Raw genomic sequence first — 18,803 nt, 5'->3', positions numbered from 1 at the left:
ATCATGACTTGAATTTTAGGGCATCTGGTGCCCAGATCCTGCCTCCGCTCATTGCTGAGGCTGGGATAGGGAGAGGCTGGTCACACTGTGAGGACTGCTTCTCGGGTGATGGACTCCCCCAGCTCAGGCTGTGCAGTCCATTTGCTGCCGTTCAGTCACTCGGTCATGTCCATCTCTTTGCAACCCTGTGGACTCCAGCACGCTAGGCTCCCCTGTCGCTCACTATCTTCTGGACTTTGCTCAAATGCATATCCATTAAGTCAGCAATGCCATCCAACCATCTCATCGTCTGTCGTCCCCTTCTCCTCCTGCCTCCAATCTTTCCCAGCATCAGGGTCTTTTCCAATGAGTAGACTCTTCGCATCAGGTGGTCAAAGTATTGGAGCTTTAGCTTCAGTCCTTCCACTGAATATTCAGGGTTGATTTCCTTTAGGATTGACAGGGACATAGTTGACATCTTGTCACATCCTGTCTGACCCTCCCGTGGTCTGCTGTGGCCTAGTCATTTCCTCCGCCCAATATGTAAGTTCCTGGAGGGCAGGCCAGGCCCTCTCCGGGTCCACACTCTGGTGCCTGTGGTGTTTCTGCCTGTCCGTCTTGATGTGTGTGTGTTCTAAGACGAATCTGTGCCACCAGTGTCTTTTCTGAAGATGCTGAAACTGAACAAGACAGAGTGGCCCTACTTAGTGGTGGGAACCCTGTGTGCTGTTGCCAGTGGGGCGCTCCAGCCGGCCTTCTCGGTCATCTTCTCAGAAATGATAGCGGTGAGTGTGGAAATACCACTGGATGGCCTGAGTGAAATCACTCAACCACGAAATCAGTTCTCATTCCAACCTGGTCCACTCTGCAGTAAGGCAGCCTCCAATGAACCTAAGCCAAAGGCTTTAATTCTCTGTTGAGGAAAGCCGTGAGGCAAAAGAAAATGTCAGCCAGTTACGCTTTCAAGGAAATTGGAAACTGTAAGATCCCTGAAGGAGGCATTCTGTTCACTCTCTTCGTTCGGGTGAACTGGTGTCATGCTGTGATCCCCACCCTGCTTGTGGAGAGGAGATGCTCACCTCACAGGGTGGTTGGGTGGTGGGAATGGGGGAAGAGTTCACGTCTCAAGGGTTTAAGAGGCCAGGCTCTGGGCTCAGACTGGCCTCGCCATTTAATTGCTGTGCTAAGTCGCTTCAGTCATGTCTGACTCTTTGCAGCCCTTGGAGCCCAGCAGGCCCCTCTGTCCATGGGATTCCCCAGGAAAGAATACTGGAGTGGTTGCCATGCCCTCCTCCAGGGCACCTTCCTGACCCAAGGATAGAACTTAGGCCTCTTAGGTCTCCTGCCTCTTAGGTGGGTTCTTTGCCATTAGCGCCACCTGGGAGGCCCCAGCTGCTGTGCAAATGCTTCACCTTGCGGCACCTCAGCTGTTCATCTGTAAAATGAACCTACCTCCCAGAATGGCTGATGATTAAGAGACGATAAAAACCATACTCCAATAAAAATTTTTAAAAAGGGAGATAAGTAACGATTAATATACAGAAACCATTTAAGAGTGTCTACCTCAAAGTAAGTATTGAAAAGTGCTATCTACTACATCATTGTTCAGTAATCCTTACAAGGCTTGGAGAGGCTGAGACACAGGAGGAAAACTCCTACAATCCAGTTGTTAAATTCCCTGAGGGATGTTTATCAGAAGTGATCAGAAATATCTAAGGCTCCATAAAATCCAACATTTATATTTTATGTCCTTAGTTAATCTCTAATGTTATTGGATAGAATTTTTGTTAGAGTTGAATTATTCCCCATCATATGAAGACTTTATTATGCTTCTGAATTGGAATGTTGGTCTACAATTAAGACCACAAATTAAAAAATAAATGAATTAGGGAGAACCCACCAACTGTTTTTACAGTACAGAATAAGGCAATCCCTGACTCTCTTGCAATTCAAAAACAGTGTGGGCTGTATTTATATGGGGGACCTCTTCTTGGTGTCAAATGGAGCTTTTGGAGATTGAGTATAAAACAAAATAAACCAAGTCCTGCCCCCAAACAGTTTACTTTCTATTGGGACAGACGCATAACACACACACACACAAAACAAGTATATTACATGTCACGGGATCGCAGGCATTTTAAAAGCACAGTCAGGCAGTGGAGGGGCCTGCAGTGGGGGTATGGTTTCGTGCAGTTTGGTCAGGACAGACCTCTTTGGGCCAAGGCCCTGTGGGGTCGGGGGAGGCAGGTGAGGGGCAGAAGGAGTTCGGGCAGAGGGAGCAGCAGGTGCAGAAGAGGAGGAATAAACATCGTGGTGTGCAGCCACACACATCCACGTGCAGTGCTCCAGCCATGGCAGTAACCACGCACAGTGAGTCCTCTACATACGAACCTTCAGGTTGTGAATTTGCAAAGATGCAAACTCACATGCCAGGCCCTGTATGCCAGCTGTTGCACTATGTACTTTACAGGGTTCTGTACTATAAGATTAAAAATATTTCCTTTATTTTTTGTGTTTATGTTTTATGTATGCATTATTTGTACAGTAAATATTATAAACGTGTTACTATGTAGCTTATCATGTTTGTTGGGGTATCTAGGCTAACTTTGTTGGATTTTCAAAAAAAAACAAGTAATTTGATTTAAAAATGGATAGAAGACCTTAATAAACATTTTTCAAAGATGAGGTACAAATGACCAACAGTATGTGAAAAGACACTGAGTGTGACTAATCATCAAGCAGATGAAATCAAAATCCTAAGGTTATCACTTGATACTCTTGTTCAGTCTCTCAGTCATGTCCAGCTTTGCAAGCCCATGGACTGCAGCATGTCAGGCTTCCCTGTCCTTCACTATCTCCAGGAGTTTACTTAAATTCATGTCCACTGGGTCCATGCACTGAGTCAGTCCATCGTCCATCCAACTATCTCATCCTCTGTCTTCCTCTTCTCCTGCCCTCAGTCGTTCCCAGGATCAGGGTCTTTTCCAGTGAATTGGCTCTTTGCATCAGATGGCCAAAGTATTGGAGCTTCAGCTTCAGCATCATTCCTTCCAATGAATATTCAGGGCTGATTTCCTTTAGGATTGACTGGTTTGATCTCCTTGCTGTCCAAGGGACTCTCAAGAGTCTTCTCCAGCACCATAGTTTGAAAGCTTCAATACTTCAGTGCTCAGCCTTCTTTATGGTCCAACTCTCACATCACATCTGTACATGACTATTGGAAAAGCCATAGCTTTGACTATTTGGACCTTTGTTGACAAAGTGATGTCTCTGCTTTTTAATATGCCAAGTTTGTCATAGCTTTTCTTCAAGGAGCAAACGTCTTTTCATTTCAAGGCTGCAGTCACCATCTGCAGTGATTTTGGTGCCCAAGAAAATAGTCTGTCATTGTTTCCATTGTTTCCCCATCTACTTGCCATGAGGTGGTGGGACCGGATGCCGTGATCTTAGTTTTTTGAATGGTGAGTTTCAAGCCAGCTTTTTCATTCTCCTCTTTCACCTTCATGAGGAGGCTCTTTAGGTCCTCTTCGCTGTCTGCCATTAAGGTGCATCTGCATATGTGAGGTTATTGCTGTTTCTCCTGGCAATCTTGTTTCTACCTTGTGATTCATCCAGCCCAGTATTTCACATGATGTACTCTGCATGTAAGTTAAATAAGCAGGGTGACAGTATACAGCCTTGACACATTCCTTTCCAATTTTGAACCAGTCCTATGTTCCATGTATCCGTTTCTGACTGTTGCTTCTTGACCTGCATACAGGTTTCTCAGGAGGCAGGAAAGGTAGTCTGGTATTCCCATGTCTTTAAGAATTTACCACAGTTTGTTGTGATACACACAGTCGAAGGCTTTCGCATAGTCAATGAAGCAGAAGTAGATGTTTTTCTGAAATTCCCTTGCCTTTTCTATGATCCAGCAGATGTTGGCAATTTGATCTCTGATTCCTCTGCCTTTTCTAAATCTAGCTTGTATGCCTGGAAATTCTCGGTTCACGTTCTGTTGAAGCCTACCTTGAAGGATTTTGAGTGTTACCTTGTTAGCATGTGAAATGAGTACAGTAGTGTGGTAGTTTGAACTATTATTTGGCATTGCCCTTCTGTGGGATTGGATTGAGAACTGACCTTTTCCAGTCCTGTGGCCATTGCTGAGTTTTCCAAATTTCCTGGCATATTGAGTGCAGCACTTTCACAGTATCATCCTTTAGGATTTGAAATAGCTCAGCTGGAAGTCCATCACCTCCACTAGCTTTGTTCTTAATAATGCTTCCTAAGGCCCACTTGACTTTACACTCCAGGATGTCCTAGGTGAGTGACCACACCATCGTGATTGTCTGGGTCATTAAGGGCTTTTTTGTATAGTTCTGTGTATTCCTGCCACCTCTTCTTAATCGCTTCTGCTAGGGCCATACCATTTCTGTCCTTTATTGTGCCCATCTTTTCATGAAATGTTCCCTTCGTATCTCTGATTTTCTTGGAGATCTCTAGTCTTCCCTATACTTGTTATGATGGCCATAGTTAAACAACCAAACAAGTGCTAGTGAGGCTGTGGAGAAATCAGAACCCTGTGCTTTGTTGGTGGGAATGTAGAATGACATACTATGGAAAACAGTGTAGAGATGCTCAAAAAATTTAAAATAGAATAGCTATATGATCTAGCAGTCCCTCTTCTGGATATTTATCTAGAAGAACTGAAATCAAGATGTTGAGATTTGTACTCCTGTGTTCATTGTAGCCATCTGCACAGTTCCAGAGGTGGAAACAACGTAGATGTCCCTTGATGGGGAAATGGATATTAAAATGTGGTATATACATATGATAGGATATCATATACTCCTCCTGAAAGAGGGAAATCCTGTCAGATGCTGCAACATGAATGACCTTTGAGGGCATTATACTGGGCAGAATAAGCCAGTCATAGAAGGAGCAGCACTTCATGATTCTAATCATAGAAGGTTCTGAAGTAGTCATATTCTTAGAAGATTAAAGTGGAATGGTGGTTGCCAGGGACTGAAGAAAAGGGGAAAGAGTTGTTAGTAATGAGTATAGAATTTCAGTCACAAGATGGAAAAGTTCTAGGGATGTGTAAAATAATGTGCATATGGTTAGCAGTGCTGTATTGTACACTTAAAAGTTTGTTAAGGTAGAGTTCATGTTGTGTTTTTTACCGTAAAAAATAATGAAGAACTTTATCAAAAAGATGCTGTAAAGAATGTAGAAAGATAAATCATAGACTCTGAGAAGAGAGAAGTCACACAACCTGCAAATAATTTGTACTAAGAATAAAAAAGTCCTTAAACCAGTAAAAAATGTAAATACACCAAGAGAAAAGTGGACAAATGGGATTCCCTGCTGGTCCAGTGCAAGGGGTGTGGTTTCAATCCTTGGTTGGGAACTAAGATCCCACATGCCATGGGGGCGGCAGTCAGTCAATCAGTAAGGGAATAAGACAAAAGATATGAATGGACATATTACAGAAGAGGCGATACATACTACTAATGTTAATAATATGGAGATGTTAAGCATCATTAATTATCAGAAAACATAAGACGGTAATAAGATAGCATTTAGCACACATTTGAGGAAAATTTTTAAAGTTCTGATGATACTAAGTATATATTGATTTACTATCTTCTGACTTGGATATTGCTATAATCTTTTTACTAAATCATCTCCATTTATTGCTTGGTTGAATAGATGTTGTCATCAGGTAGCTTTCATTTCTTCCCCCAAGAGGAGCTCATTGAGTACTCATGTTTGAGAATGTTTACCATTTATACTTGAAGACCACCTTGACCAGGTAGAGTAAATCATTAATACTAACTTGAGTACAGAATGCAGGAAAAGTATAGAAAAGAGCATTTTTATAGGGAGTTGAGGAAGGAAGCTATTCCTGTAGAACATTTGTTTGTGACTCCATAAGTTAAAGGAGATACTAATGTCATCTTTCCCACTAGTCCCTGTGCCCCTGGAAAAGGGATGGTACCTGCCATGTAGAAAAGCAGGTACAATGAAAACTGTAAGCAGGTGGATTAGACTGGAGGAATTTACAGCACTAGAGAATACATTTTGAGTTCTTGACAATCCACTAAGATTATATTAATAACTTCCCATTTTTTCTTCATATTTCCCTAATCTTTGGTTTGTTATCCATTTGACCCCTAGTATTTTGAAAAGGAGACTGATTTTTCAGATATCATAAGTAGATTCATGTTATGATCTTTAGAGATGGTTGATAATGACCTTTTTCTGAAATATATATATATATATATGTTAAGAAATGAAAGTTCAAAGACTTTAATTTTTGGTTCTAAAAAGTTACATCTAAATTTTGGATTTTTTTCCCCCTTACATTCTAAACAATTGGTAGAAATATATAAATTATTTTGGCTTTAATTTCAGGTGAGAATATGCAGGTTGCCATCTTGCAGGATGGGTATTAAAGCATATAGGTCTTTTAACCTTTCAGGAGGAGGTGTATACCCGAATTTTAGCATATGTATGTTATTTTTCTACTTAAAAGACCTGTCTTCAATGTTAGAAATAGATTCTTAGATTTGAAGATTCTACATACATTTTGGGAATTAAAAAAATTTGTTGTGTGATACTTAAGACAAATTATCTTAAGGTATCAAGTACTTAAACTTAAGATACTTAAGCACTTAAACCTAGACTTAACAGATTATTAACATGTTAATATATTTATTTTTTCTGAAGTAGTGTAAGCCACACCTGTTACAACATTTTAGCCCTTGATATGTCACTAAGAACCTCTTTAAAAAGTTTCTTTTTTAATATTTGAATATCTTCTTTTTATTGGATTATAATTGCTTTACAATGTTGTGTAGTTTCTTCTGTACAATAAAGTGAATCAGCTATATGTGTACATACATCCAGACCCTCCTGGACTTCGCTCCTCCTCACCTCTTTCCCACCCATTTAGGCCATCACAGAGCTCAGCTTCCTGTGGTTTATAGCAGGTTCCTACTAGCTATCCATTTTACACATCTGTTGTTGACGTTCAGTCGCTCAGTTGTATCTGACTCTTTTCAACCCCCTGGACTGCAGCACACCAAGCTTCCCTGTCCTTCAGCATCTCCTGGAGCTTGCTCAAACTCATGTCCATTGAGCCGGTGATGCCATCCAACCACCTCATCCTCTCTTGTCCCCTTCTCCTTCTGCCTTCAATCTTTCTCAGAGTCAGTGTATTTTCCAGTGAGTCAGGAAAAGACTCACTTTGACCACTTTGCATCAGGTGGTCAAAGTATTGGAGCTTCAGTTTCAGTCCTTCCAGTGAATATTCAGGATAGATTTCCTTTAGGATGGACTGGATTGATCCCCTTGCAGTCCAAAAGACTCTCAAGAGTCTTCTCCAACACCACAGTTCAAAAGCATCAATTCTTCAGCACTCAGCCTTCTTTATGATCCAATTCTCACATCCATAGACGACCACTGAAAAACCATAGCTTTGATTATACAGAGATTTGTTGGCAAAGTAATGTCTCTGCTTTTTAATATGGTATCTAGATTGGTCATGACTTTTCTTCCAAGGAGCTTTTCTTTTCATTTCATGGCTGCAGCCACCATCTGCAGCAGTTTTGGAACCCAGGAAGATAAAGTCTCACTGTTTCCACTGTTTCCCCATCTGTTTGCCATGAAGTGATGGGACCAGTTGCCATGATCTTAGTTTTTCGAAAGTTGAGTTTTAAGCCACCTTTTTCACTCTCCTCTTTCACTTTTTTCAAGAGGCTCTTTACATCCTCTTTGCTTTCTGCTACAAGGATAGTGTCATCTGCATTTCTGAGGTTATTGATATTTTGCCTGGCAATCTTGATTCCAGCTTGTGCTTCATCCAGCCTGGCATTTCACATGATGTTCTCTGAATATAAGTTAAATAAGCATGGTGATGATATGCAGCCTTAATGTACTCCTTCCCCAATTTTGAACCAGTCCATTGTTCCATGTCTGATTCTAACTGTTGCTTCTTAACCTGCATACAGATATCTCAGGAGGCAGTTGAGGTGGTCTGGTATTCCCATCTCTTTAAGAATTTTCCAGAGTTTGTTGTGATCTACACAGTCAGAGGATGAGATGGTTGGATGGCATCACTGACTCAATGGACATGAGTTTGAGTAAACTCCAGGTGATGGACAGGGAGGCCTGGCATGCTGTAGTCCGTGGGGTCGCAAAGAGTTGGACGTGACTGAGCGACTGAACTGAAGTGAACACAGTCAAAAGGTTTAGCATAGTCAATGAAGCAGAAGTAGTTGTTTTCTGGAATTTCTCTTGCTTTTCTTGCGGCAGTTGTTGGCAATTTGATCTCTGCTTCCTCTTCCTTTTCTAAAACCACCTTGAACATCTGGAAGTTCACAGTAGCGTATTGCTGAAGCCTGGATTGGAGAATTTTGAGCATTACTTTACTAGTGTGTGAGATGAGTGCAATTTTGCAATAGTTTGAACATTCTTTGTTATTGCCTTTCTTTGGGATTGGAATGAAAACTGACCTTTTCCAGTCCTGTGGCCACTGCTCTGTTTTCCAAATTTCCGACATATTGAGTGCAGCACTTTCACAGCATCATCTTTTAGGATTTGAACTAGCTCAACTGGAATTCCATCACCTCCACTAGCTTTGTTCATAGCGATGCTTCCTAAGGCCCACTTGATTTCACATTCCAGGATGTCTGGCTCTAGGTGATTGATCACACTGTCGTGGTTATCTGGGTCGTGAAGCTCTTTTTCATACAGTTCTTCTTGCCACCTCTTCTTAATCTCTTCTGCTTCTTTTAGGTCCATACAGTTTCTGTCCTTTATTGTGCCCATCTTTGCATGAAATGTTTTCTTGATATTTCTAATTTTGTTGAAGAGATCTCTAGTCTTTCCCATTCTATTGTTTTCCTCTATTCACTTAGGAAGGCTCTTTTATCTCTCCTTGCTCTTTGGAACTCTGCATTCAGATGGGTATATCTTTCCTTTTCTCCTTTGCCTTTAGCTTCTCTTCTTTTCTCAGCTATTTGTAAGGCCTCCCCAGACAACCATTTTGCCGTTTGCATTTCTTTTTCTTGGAGATGATTTTGATCACCACCTCCTATACAGTGTTACAACCTCCATCCATAGTTCTTCAGGCACTCTATCAGATCTAATCCCTTGAATCTATTTGTCATTTCCACTGTATAATCGTAAGGAATTTGATTTATGTCATTTCTGAATGGTCTAGTGGTTTTCCCTGCTACTGCTGCTAAGTGACTTCAGTCGTGTCCGACTCTGTGTGACCCCATGGACTTTCTTCAATTTAAGTCTGTATTTTGCAATAAGGAGTTCATGATCTGAGCCACAATCAGCTCCCATTCTTGTTTTTGCTGACTCTGTAGAGCTTCTTCATCTTTGGCTGCAAAGAATATAATCAGTCTGATTTCAGTAATGACCATCTGGTGATGTCCATGTGTAGAGTCATCTCTTATGTTGTTGGAAGTGAGTGTTTGCTATGACCAGTATGTTCTCTTGGCAAAACTCTGTTAGCCTTTGCCCTGCTTCATTTTGTACTCCAAGGCCAAACTTGCCTGTTACTCCAGGTACCTCTTAACTAACTACTTTTGCATTCCAGTCCCCTTTGATGAAAAGGACATCTTTTTTTGGTGTTAGTTCTGGAAGGCCTTGTGTTCACAGAACTATTCAACCTCAGCTTCTTTGGCATTGGTCGTTGGGGTATAGACTTGGATTACTGTGATATTGAATGCTTTGCCTTGGAAACAAAACGAGATCATTCTGTCGTTTTTGAGATTGCACCCAAGTACTTCATTTCAGAGTTTTTTTTTTTTTTTAGTGTGAGGGCTACTCCATTTCTTCTAAGGGATTCTTGCCCACAGCAGTAGATATAATGGTCATCTGAATTAAATTTGTCTATTCCAGTCCATTTTAGTTCACTGATTCCTAAAATGTCAATGTTCACTCTTGCCATCTTCTGTTTGACCACTTCCAGTTTACCTTGATTCATGGATGCAGTATTGTTCTTTGTAGCATCGGACTTTACCTCCATCACCAGTCACATCTGCAACTGGGCATTGTTTTTACTTTGGCTCTTCACTCTTTCTGGAGCTATTTCCCCACTCTTCTTCAGTAACAGTTGGGCACCTACCAACCTGGGGAGTTCATCTTTCACTGTCATACCTTTTTGCCTTTTCATGCTGTTCATGGGGTTCTCAAGGCAAGAATACTTAAGTGGTTTGCCATTCTCTTCCCAGTGGACCATGTTTTGTCAGAATTCTCCACCATGACCCGTCTGTCTTGGGTGGTCTTACATGGCATGGCTCATAGTATCATTGAGTTAGAAAAGGCTGTGATCCATGTGATCAGTGAGTTAGTTTTCTGTGATTGTGGTTTTCAGTCTGTCTGCCCTCTGATGGATAAAGGTAAGAGGCTTGTGGAAGGTTTCTGACTGGCAGTGGGTGAATCTGGATCTTGCTGTGATGGGTGGGTCAGTAAATCTTTAATCCAATTTTCTGCTGATGGGTGGGACTGTGTTCCCTCCCTTTCAGTGCTGTGATCCCACAGCAGGACACTGTGGACCCATGCCTCTGCCGTACACTCTGGGACACTCCTAGGCAAGTCTGGCTCAGAGTCTTATGTGATAGCTGCTCCTTTCTCCTGGGTGCTGGTGCACACAAGTTTTTGTTGTACCCTCCAAGAGTTTTGTCCCCAGTCCTGTGGAAGTTCTGTAATCAAATCCCACTGGCCTTCAAAGTCAAGTTCCCTGGGGATTCTCAGTCCCTTTGCCAGATCCCCAGGTTGAGAAATCTGCTTTGGGCCTTAGAACTTTTGCAACAGTGCGAGAACTTCTTTGGTTCTCCAGCTTGTGGGTCATCTGCTCGATGGCTCTGCTACTGCTAAGTCACTTCAGTCGTGTCCGACTCTGCGACCCCATTAGATGGCAGCCCACCAGGCTCCCCCGTCCCTGGGATTCTCCAGGCAAGAACACTGGAGTGGGTTGCCATTTCCTTCTCCAGTGCGTGAAAGTGAAAAGTGAAAGTGAAGTTGCTCAGTCGTATCCGATTCTTTGTGACCCCATGGACTGCAGCTTACCAGGCTTCTCCGTCCCAGGAATTATCCAGGCAAGAGTACTGGAGTGGGGTGCCATTGCCTTCTCCACTCGATGGCTTTATGGTTGGGCTAATGGCAACCTCCTCCAAGAGGACTTATCCCACATGCTGTGCCTCCCAGTTCTGCTGCAGCCAGAGCCCCTGTCCCCACAACAGGCCACTGTTGACCCATGCCTCCGCAGGAGACACTCAAACACTCAAAGGCATGGCTCGGTCTCTTGTGGGGTCTCTGGGTCCTGGTGCGCACAAGGTTTTGTTTGAGCCCTCTGAGCATCTCTGGCGAGTATGGGGATTGATTCTAAACGTGATTTCGCCCCTCCTCCCATCTTGTTGGGGCTTCTCCTTTGCCCTTGGATGTGGGGTATCTTTTTTTGGTGGGATCCAATATTCTCCTTTCAATGGTTGCTCAGCAGCTGGTTGCAATTTTGGAGTTCTCACAGGAGAAGATGAGCCCATGTCCTTCAACTCTGCCATCCTAGAGGTCTGTTTTGATGCCTACAGTTTTATAATGTGGTTTGGAATCAGGGATAATGATAACCTCTAGTTTTGTTTTTCTTTCTCAAGATTGTTTTGACAATGCAGGATCTTTTGTGTTTCCATACGAATTTTAGAATTTATTTGTTCTAGTTCAGTAAAAAATGCCATTGTCATTTTGATAGGAATTGTATTTAATCTATAGATTGCTTTGTGTAGTATGGTCATTTTAACATTATTCTTCCAATCAAAAAACATCTGTTTGAGTCACCTTCAATTTCTGGTCTTATAATTTTCTGAATTCAGTATTAATATTTTACCTCCTTGTTGAGTTAGATTTATTCCTAGGTATTTCATTCCTTCTGATATGATTGTGAAGGGGATAATTTCCGTAGTTTTCCATGTTGATAGTTTTTAGTGTTTAGAAATGCAGTAGATTTCTGTATATTAATTTAGCATCTTGCAACTTCACTGAACTCATGAGGAGCTCCAGTAGTTTTCTGCTGGCATCTTCAGGATTTACTGCATTTAATAGCATGTCATCTGTAAATGGTGACAATTTTACTTCCTCCTTTCCAGTTTGGAATCCTTGTATTTTTTTCTTCTCTTCTGTGGCTAGGACTTTGAAAACTATGTTGAATAAACCATGTTGAGTGATGAGAGTAAGTGTATCCTTGTCTTGTTCCTGATCTTAGAGGAGATGCTTTCAGCTTTTCACTGTTGACTATGATGTTAGCTGTGGGCTTGTTGTGTATGGCTTTTGTGTGTTGAGGTATATTCCCTCTGTAACCGTATACCCACTTTGAAGGTTTTTATCATGAAACAATGTTGAATTGTGTCAAAAGCTTTTTCTGTACCTATTGAGATGATCATGTGGATTTATTTTTAGCTGAATTATTTTATTTTTATATATTTATTTATAAACTTTATTTTCTTCTTGGCGGTGCTGGGGCTTTGTTGCTATGCAGGCTTTTTTTCCGTCTAGTTGCCGGGAGTGGTGGCTACTCTGTAGCTAGTGGTGCACGGGCTTCTCTTTATGGGGCTTCTCTTGTGGAGCACAGGCTGTGGGTGGCACAGGCTTCAGTAGTTGGAGCTCACGGGCTCAGTAGTGGTGGCTCTTGGGCTCTAGAGCACAGGCTTAGTTCCTCCTTGGCATGTGGGATCTTCCTGATCAGGGATCAAGCTCGTGTTTCCTGCATTGGCAGGCAGATTCTTTACCACTGAGCCACCAGGGAAGTCCTCCTCATATGGTTTTATTCTTCAGTCTGTTAATATGGTGTGTCATTGATTGATTTATTGATACTGAACTGTTCTTTCATCCCTGGGATAAATCTCACTTGATCCTGGTGTGTGACCCCTTTTGATCAGTGTTTATCTTATTATTAAAGTTGGTTTGCTAAGATTTTGCATATCAGAGGATTTTTGCATATCAGTGATGCTGGCCTGCCATTTTCTTTTTGTGTGTGACATCTTTGCCTGCTTTTGGTATCAGGGTGATGCTGGCCTCATAGAATGAGTTTGGAATGAGTTTTTCTTCCTGTACAGTTTTTTGGAATAGTTTCAGAAGGATAGGCATTAACTCTTCTCTGAGTATTTGTTGGCTTCCCTGGTGGCTCAGAGGTTAGAGCATCGGCCTGCAATGCAGGAGACCTGGGTTTGATCCCTGGGTCAGGAAGATTTGTTAGAAGAGTATTTGTTAGAATTCACCTGTGAAGCCATCTGGTCATGGACTTTTGTCTGTTGGAAGTTGTTAAATTACTGATTTAATTTCATTTCTGGTAATTCATTTATTCATATTTTCTGTTTCTTTCTGGTTTAGGAATTTTTCCATTTTTTTCCTGGTCATCCATTTTACTGGCATGTAGTTATTAATCTGTTAGGATCCTTTGTATTTCCGTGGTGTCAGTTGTAAAATTCCATTTTGATATATAGGTTTTTGTGTATATATTCCTTTGCTGAGCTGTTCTAATGTTTCATTTGTTTCAGACATCTTTGTAAGTGATGGTCAGTGGTTTATATGTTGATTGCTGTAAAACCTTTGTCAGATAATCCTGTCAGTCTCACTGCCGGTGTCTGTTTATTGTCTCCTTTCATTCAGGTTGGCATCTTTCTTCCTGTTTATTTTCTATTGGCTGCACCATGTGGTTTGCAGCGTCTTAGTTCCCCAACCGGGGATCGAACCTGGCACCCTGGCAGTGAGAGCGCCAGTTTCTAACCACTGGACCACCAGGGAATTTCCTCTTCCTGCTTCTTAAAATGACAAGTGATTTTTTAAAATATTGGAACCAGGAAATTTTGGGTATTATGAGTCTCTGAATCTCATTTAAATATCCCAGTTGGCTGTTTTGACACTGTCAGCTCAGGAAGAGGGCGCCACCTTGTTAATGGGCTGGCAGAGCTGGAAGTCCGTGTTCCTCACTCAGCCTCCAGACACACGGAGTGGGGGTCGGGGCTTTCACTTTGGGACACTGTGGTCTGAGTGTGTTCCCTCCAGAATTCACTGTAGAAATCCTAATGCCTGATGCAGTCGTTTTAGGACCTGGAGCCTTTGGGAGTTGATTAGGTCACGAGGGCAGAGACCTCATGAATGAGATTAATGCCCTTAGAAGAGAGACTGCAGAGCTTCCTTGCCCCTCTGCCTTGTGACGACACAATGAGAAGTGTGAAATCCAGAACAGGGCCCTCATTTGACCTTAGCAGAACCTGGATCTTGGACTTTCGGCCTTGAGAACTGAGAAATAAATTAGTGTTGTTCATAAGCTACCCACTCTGTCGTGTTTCATTAGCAGCCTTAACAGACTAAGGCAGTGGGAGTGGAATTTCTGACTGCCCTGGTGATTTCCGTTGCCTCTGGCGAGGCGGCCTTATCACTGTCTCCACTACTAGTCCTCTGATACTACTAAGTGCCCTTGACATACTCACCATTGTTACTGAAAATCCCCAGGCTGGTAATTTTAAAATCTCTGCCATATCTGAGTCTGATTTTGATGTTTGGTTTGTTTCTTCAGACTACATTTTTTGCCTTTTAGTATGCTTTGTAATTCTTTTTGTTGAAAGCTGGGCATGATGTATTGGGTTAAAAGACAGACCTTGAATGTGAAGTGTTATCCAGCGAGATGCTGGGCTTTGTTTACTTCTGGATAGCTGTGTTGTAGAGACTGAAATTTCCTCCACTGTCCCAGCTGTTGTCTTACCTGTTGTCTTTTCCTGGAGATTCCTCAGATAGTAAGATAGTTGCCCTTGAGTGTTTCTCCTTTAAAAAAAAAAAGGAGAATAGAGATTTGGGGCATATTTGTAAAGTGATTTCTTTTCCCCTTACCCTGCTGGAAACAGGAGGGGGTTTCTCTTTGATTTTACCAGTGAGGATCTGGTAGGGCTCAGGGGCTGAAAGTCATGAAAGCGTGAAGGCCCTCTCAGAGTAGCGCCTCAGAGGTTTTGATTCTCCGGTTAGTCTACACTGAGCTTCCAGCCGTTGGTCAGTTACAGCTCATAGCATTCCTGTTGCTGCTGGTTCTAACTGCGGGCTTCTGCTCTACTGTGCTGTGAGTCTCTGTATTTGACGGTCTCTCCAGGCTCAGACAGTAAAGCGTCTGCCTACAACGCGGGAGACCCTACAACCAGGTTCAATTCCTGGGTTGGGAATATCCTCTGGAGATCGAGATGGCAACCCACTCCAGTACTCTTGCCTGGAAAATCCCATGGATGGAGGAGCCTGGTAGGCTACAGTCCATGGGGTCGCAAAGAGTCAGACACGACTGAGCGACTTCACTCTCACTTACCAGTGTTCAAGGTAGCAGTTTGACCGGTGACCTCAATTCTCTGATTATCCTAAGAGGAATTGATTTTTCAGTTTGTTCAGGTTTTTTTCTTGTTGTCAGGATGGAAGTGATGCTTTCAAGCTCTTTACATGCAGAACCAGAAATCAGAATTATTCTTTGGATTTATTTTGGTCATTGCATTGTACTTTCTTAGGTGGAAACATGAATTATTGATTTTAAGCCTTTCTTTCCTCAACTCCACATTTAAATTTCCTTCAAAGTACTAAATTAGATATGTTCCAAAGATTTTGATGATGTGTTTTCATTATCAGTTGAAATATTTTCTGATTTTCTTTGTAATTTCTTTTGCCATGGATTATTAATTTTCCAATAATTGGATATTTTCCTAGATACCTTATTGTTCCTGATTTCTAATTTAATTCCAATCTGGTCAAAGGAATATACTCTTAAGTTTTCAGATTTTTTTTAATGTATTGAGTCTTGTGTAATGGCCCTGTGTATGATCTTGGTGACTATTTTGTGCTCTTTAAAGTCTATATTCTGCAGTTGTTGGGTATAGCATTCTATAAGCCATTAGGTCAAGGTGGCTGATGTTTTATTTGGATCTGCTGAAGTCTTACAGAGTTTTTAAAATTATTCTATTATTCTCTGATAGAGGATATAATAATCTTTAGATAGGATTGAGGATATGTCTGTCTTCCTTTTTAGTTCTCTCTGGTCTGCCTCATAGGGTTTTGAACCTCAGTTATTAGGAACATACACATTCACTTGATATGTTTTTCTGATACATCTGTATTATCTTGAAGTCTTTTATCTGAATGTAGTATAGCCACCTTTCAGCTTGCAGCTTTTAGCTTTCTCATAGTAGTGTTTATGTAGCCTGTCTTTTTCCATTCTTTTACTCCAAGATGGTGATACAGTTCTGTCTTGTTCTGTCACCCTCTGTGACCCCATGAACTGCCAGGCTCTTCTGTCCATGGGATTCTCCAGGCAAGAATATTGGAGCCGGTTGCCATTTCCTACTCAGGGGATCTTCCGGACCCAGGGATCGAACCTGCATTGGCAGGTGGATTCTTAACCGCTAGTGCCACCTGGGAAGCCCTAGAAACTCCACAGATAGGATGCAGATGGCTGTTGATGTAGTGACTTTTAATCGGAAAGTTTAGTCCTTTAATATAATTTTTCATATGGTTGGAGTATTAATCTGTTTTTGTATATTTTTCTAATTGTTCCCCCTTTTCCTCCTTTCTTGTTATTGGTTTGAATTTTAGTAACATTATATTGATTCTGCAATTCCCGTTTCTAGGCAAACTGTTCAAAAGTGTTTCGTGTTGGGCATATCTCATGTGCGTCGCATTGTCTGTCCTTTGTTCCTGGTCATCTTTTCAAGGCTGTTTGGAGAGTGAATGACCTTGGAAGATACAGGCATCCTTACTCCCTGTTGTAAATGGTTTGATCCCCTGAGGTCAGTTTTCCTCCCCTGTAGCGCATCCACCGTGTGTTCAGGTGTCATCCACCGTCTTCACACGCCTGTGGAAACTGGGGCTCAGGATACAGGGATCAGAATGCCGGTACTCTGGCTGCTGCTGTTGCTGTGACGATGAGCTTTATGTCTCGCCCCAGAGAGTTTCATCTCTACCTGGGCTCTCATGATGCCATGCAGGCCGACTTGCTGACTTGCAAGTAGAGTGGATCTCGGGCCCCCATGTCCTGGCACCCTTACCCCCTCCTCTTTGTTTGTGCTGCTGCCTCACGGATGACACATCCTAGTTCTTTACAGATGCCAAGGTTCATAGAATTTTCAATTTAAATAGTCTTGTCTTTTAAATAGTTAAAAAGAAATACATATTTTACCTGTAACCATATATTCATCACCTCTTTTGTCCTCCCTGCCTTTCTGAAGATGGGAGTTACGTGGGGCCACCATGACCCTTGATCCTAAAGAACTTCTTTCAGCATTTCTTTAATGAAGGTATTTTGGCAGTGTATCTCTAAGTTTCGGTTCTATACAAGTGTCTTTATAAAGCATTTTTGACATGTGTTTGGCAGCATACAGAATTCTGGCTTGCTCTTTTTTAGCACCTTAAATGTGTCATTACATTGTCTTTGGCCTTTCGTGTGTCTGCTGAGAAGCTGATCTTCATTTAATCATCCTTTCCCGATATGTATTTTGTCATTTTCCTCTACTGTTTTTTGTTTTTTATTCACTTGGGTTTTTTTTTTTTTGGGGGGGGGGGGACCCTGTCAATTGATATCTTTCACTAATTTAGGGAGATTTTTGCTCATCATTTCATCAGGTAATTTCCTATTCTGTTTTCTTTCCTTTTCTCTATGACCCCACATAAACCAGTGCCGTACTGCTTGATATTTCCCCTCAGGTCTCTGAGCCTCTGGTCATTTTCCTACCCTCAGGTCTCTGAGCTTCTGGTCATTTTTCTACCCTCAGGTCTCTGAGCCTCTGATCATTTTTCTACCCTCAGGTCTCTGAGCCTCTGGTCATTTTCCTGCCCTCAGGTCTCTGAGCTTCTGGTCATTTTTCTAAAGTTTTGGGTTTTTTTAATTCGGCCATGCCACATGGGTTGCTGGATCACAGTTCCCTGACCAGGGATTGAACTGGACCCTCGCAGTGAAAGCATAGAGTCTTAACCACTGGACCACGGAGAAGTCCCCATTTTTCTTCATTCGTTTTCTCTTCCTTCTTCCAATTTAATTTTAGATTTGTCTTCAGTGACTCCTTGCTGTCTCCTTTCTGCTGTGAAGCCCACTGAAATTTTTCATTTCAGGTTCAGAATTTTCACTTGGCAGTTTGAGTAGTAATTATTTCCTTGCTGAATTCCAAATTTGTCCATGCACTATGGACCCATCATCTTTGTAACCCTTGCACATGTTTATAATAGGTGTTTTGGAGTTCTTATCTGCAGATAGCATCATCTTAATCATCTCAGTGCTGGTTTCTGATGACTACTTTTTCGTTTGTTTCTTTTTATGTCTAATGAATTTTGATTGGATAGTGATCATTATGAAGAATGCTCTGTAAAGACTCTGGGTTCTGTTATATTCTTCCCAACAGTCAGTTCTGTTCTAATAGGCAGTTAACTTTGGCTAGATTCAGACTATACTCAGGCACCACTGTGGTGGGCTGCAGCTGAAATTCCCACCCCGTCTGCCATCCACGGGGTGTCTGGTTTGTTTTTGTTGTCTTCTCCTGGGGCTGCACAATTGAGTTGTGAGCCACATCTTGTGGCTGACTTTGTTGCTAAATTCAAGGGCTTACGTCCTTTGTCTGGAGAAGAAAACGGCAAGCCACCCGTGTTCTTGCCTGGAGAATTCCATGGACAGAGGAGCCTGGAGGGCTAACAGTCCGTGGGGTCAGAGAGTCAGACATGACTGAGCGACTAAAAGGGCAACAACATGTCCTCTGTAGCCTCTCTTCCTAGGATTTCCCTTCTAACTTTCTGATTAGTTTACAAGCCTAAACTTTGGT

At 42.0% G+C, this 18,803-nt stretch overlaps 1 protein-coding gene across 2 annotated transcripts in view; it reads left to right on the top strand.

Annotated features, from left to right (window-relative positions):
- Positions 1-18,803, top strand: part of LOC133245957 (probable mitochondrial glutathione transporter SLC25A40) — a 35,728-nt gene that overhangs the window by 2,911 nt on the left and 14,014 nt on the right. The window lies entirely within an intron of this gene.

Source organism: Bos javanicus, chromosome 4 (assembly GCF_032452875.1).
Source record: "Bos javanicus breed banteng chromosome 4, ARS-OSU_banteng_1.0, whole genome shotgun sequence".
Lineage (NCBI taxonomy): Eukaryota > Metazoa > Chordata > Mammalia > Artiodactyla > Bovidae > Bos > Bos javanicus.
Note: the sequence above shows the minus strand (reverse complement) of the source record. Positions and strands in the feature narration are given on the sequence as shown.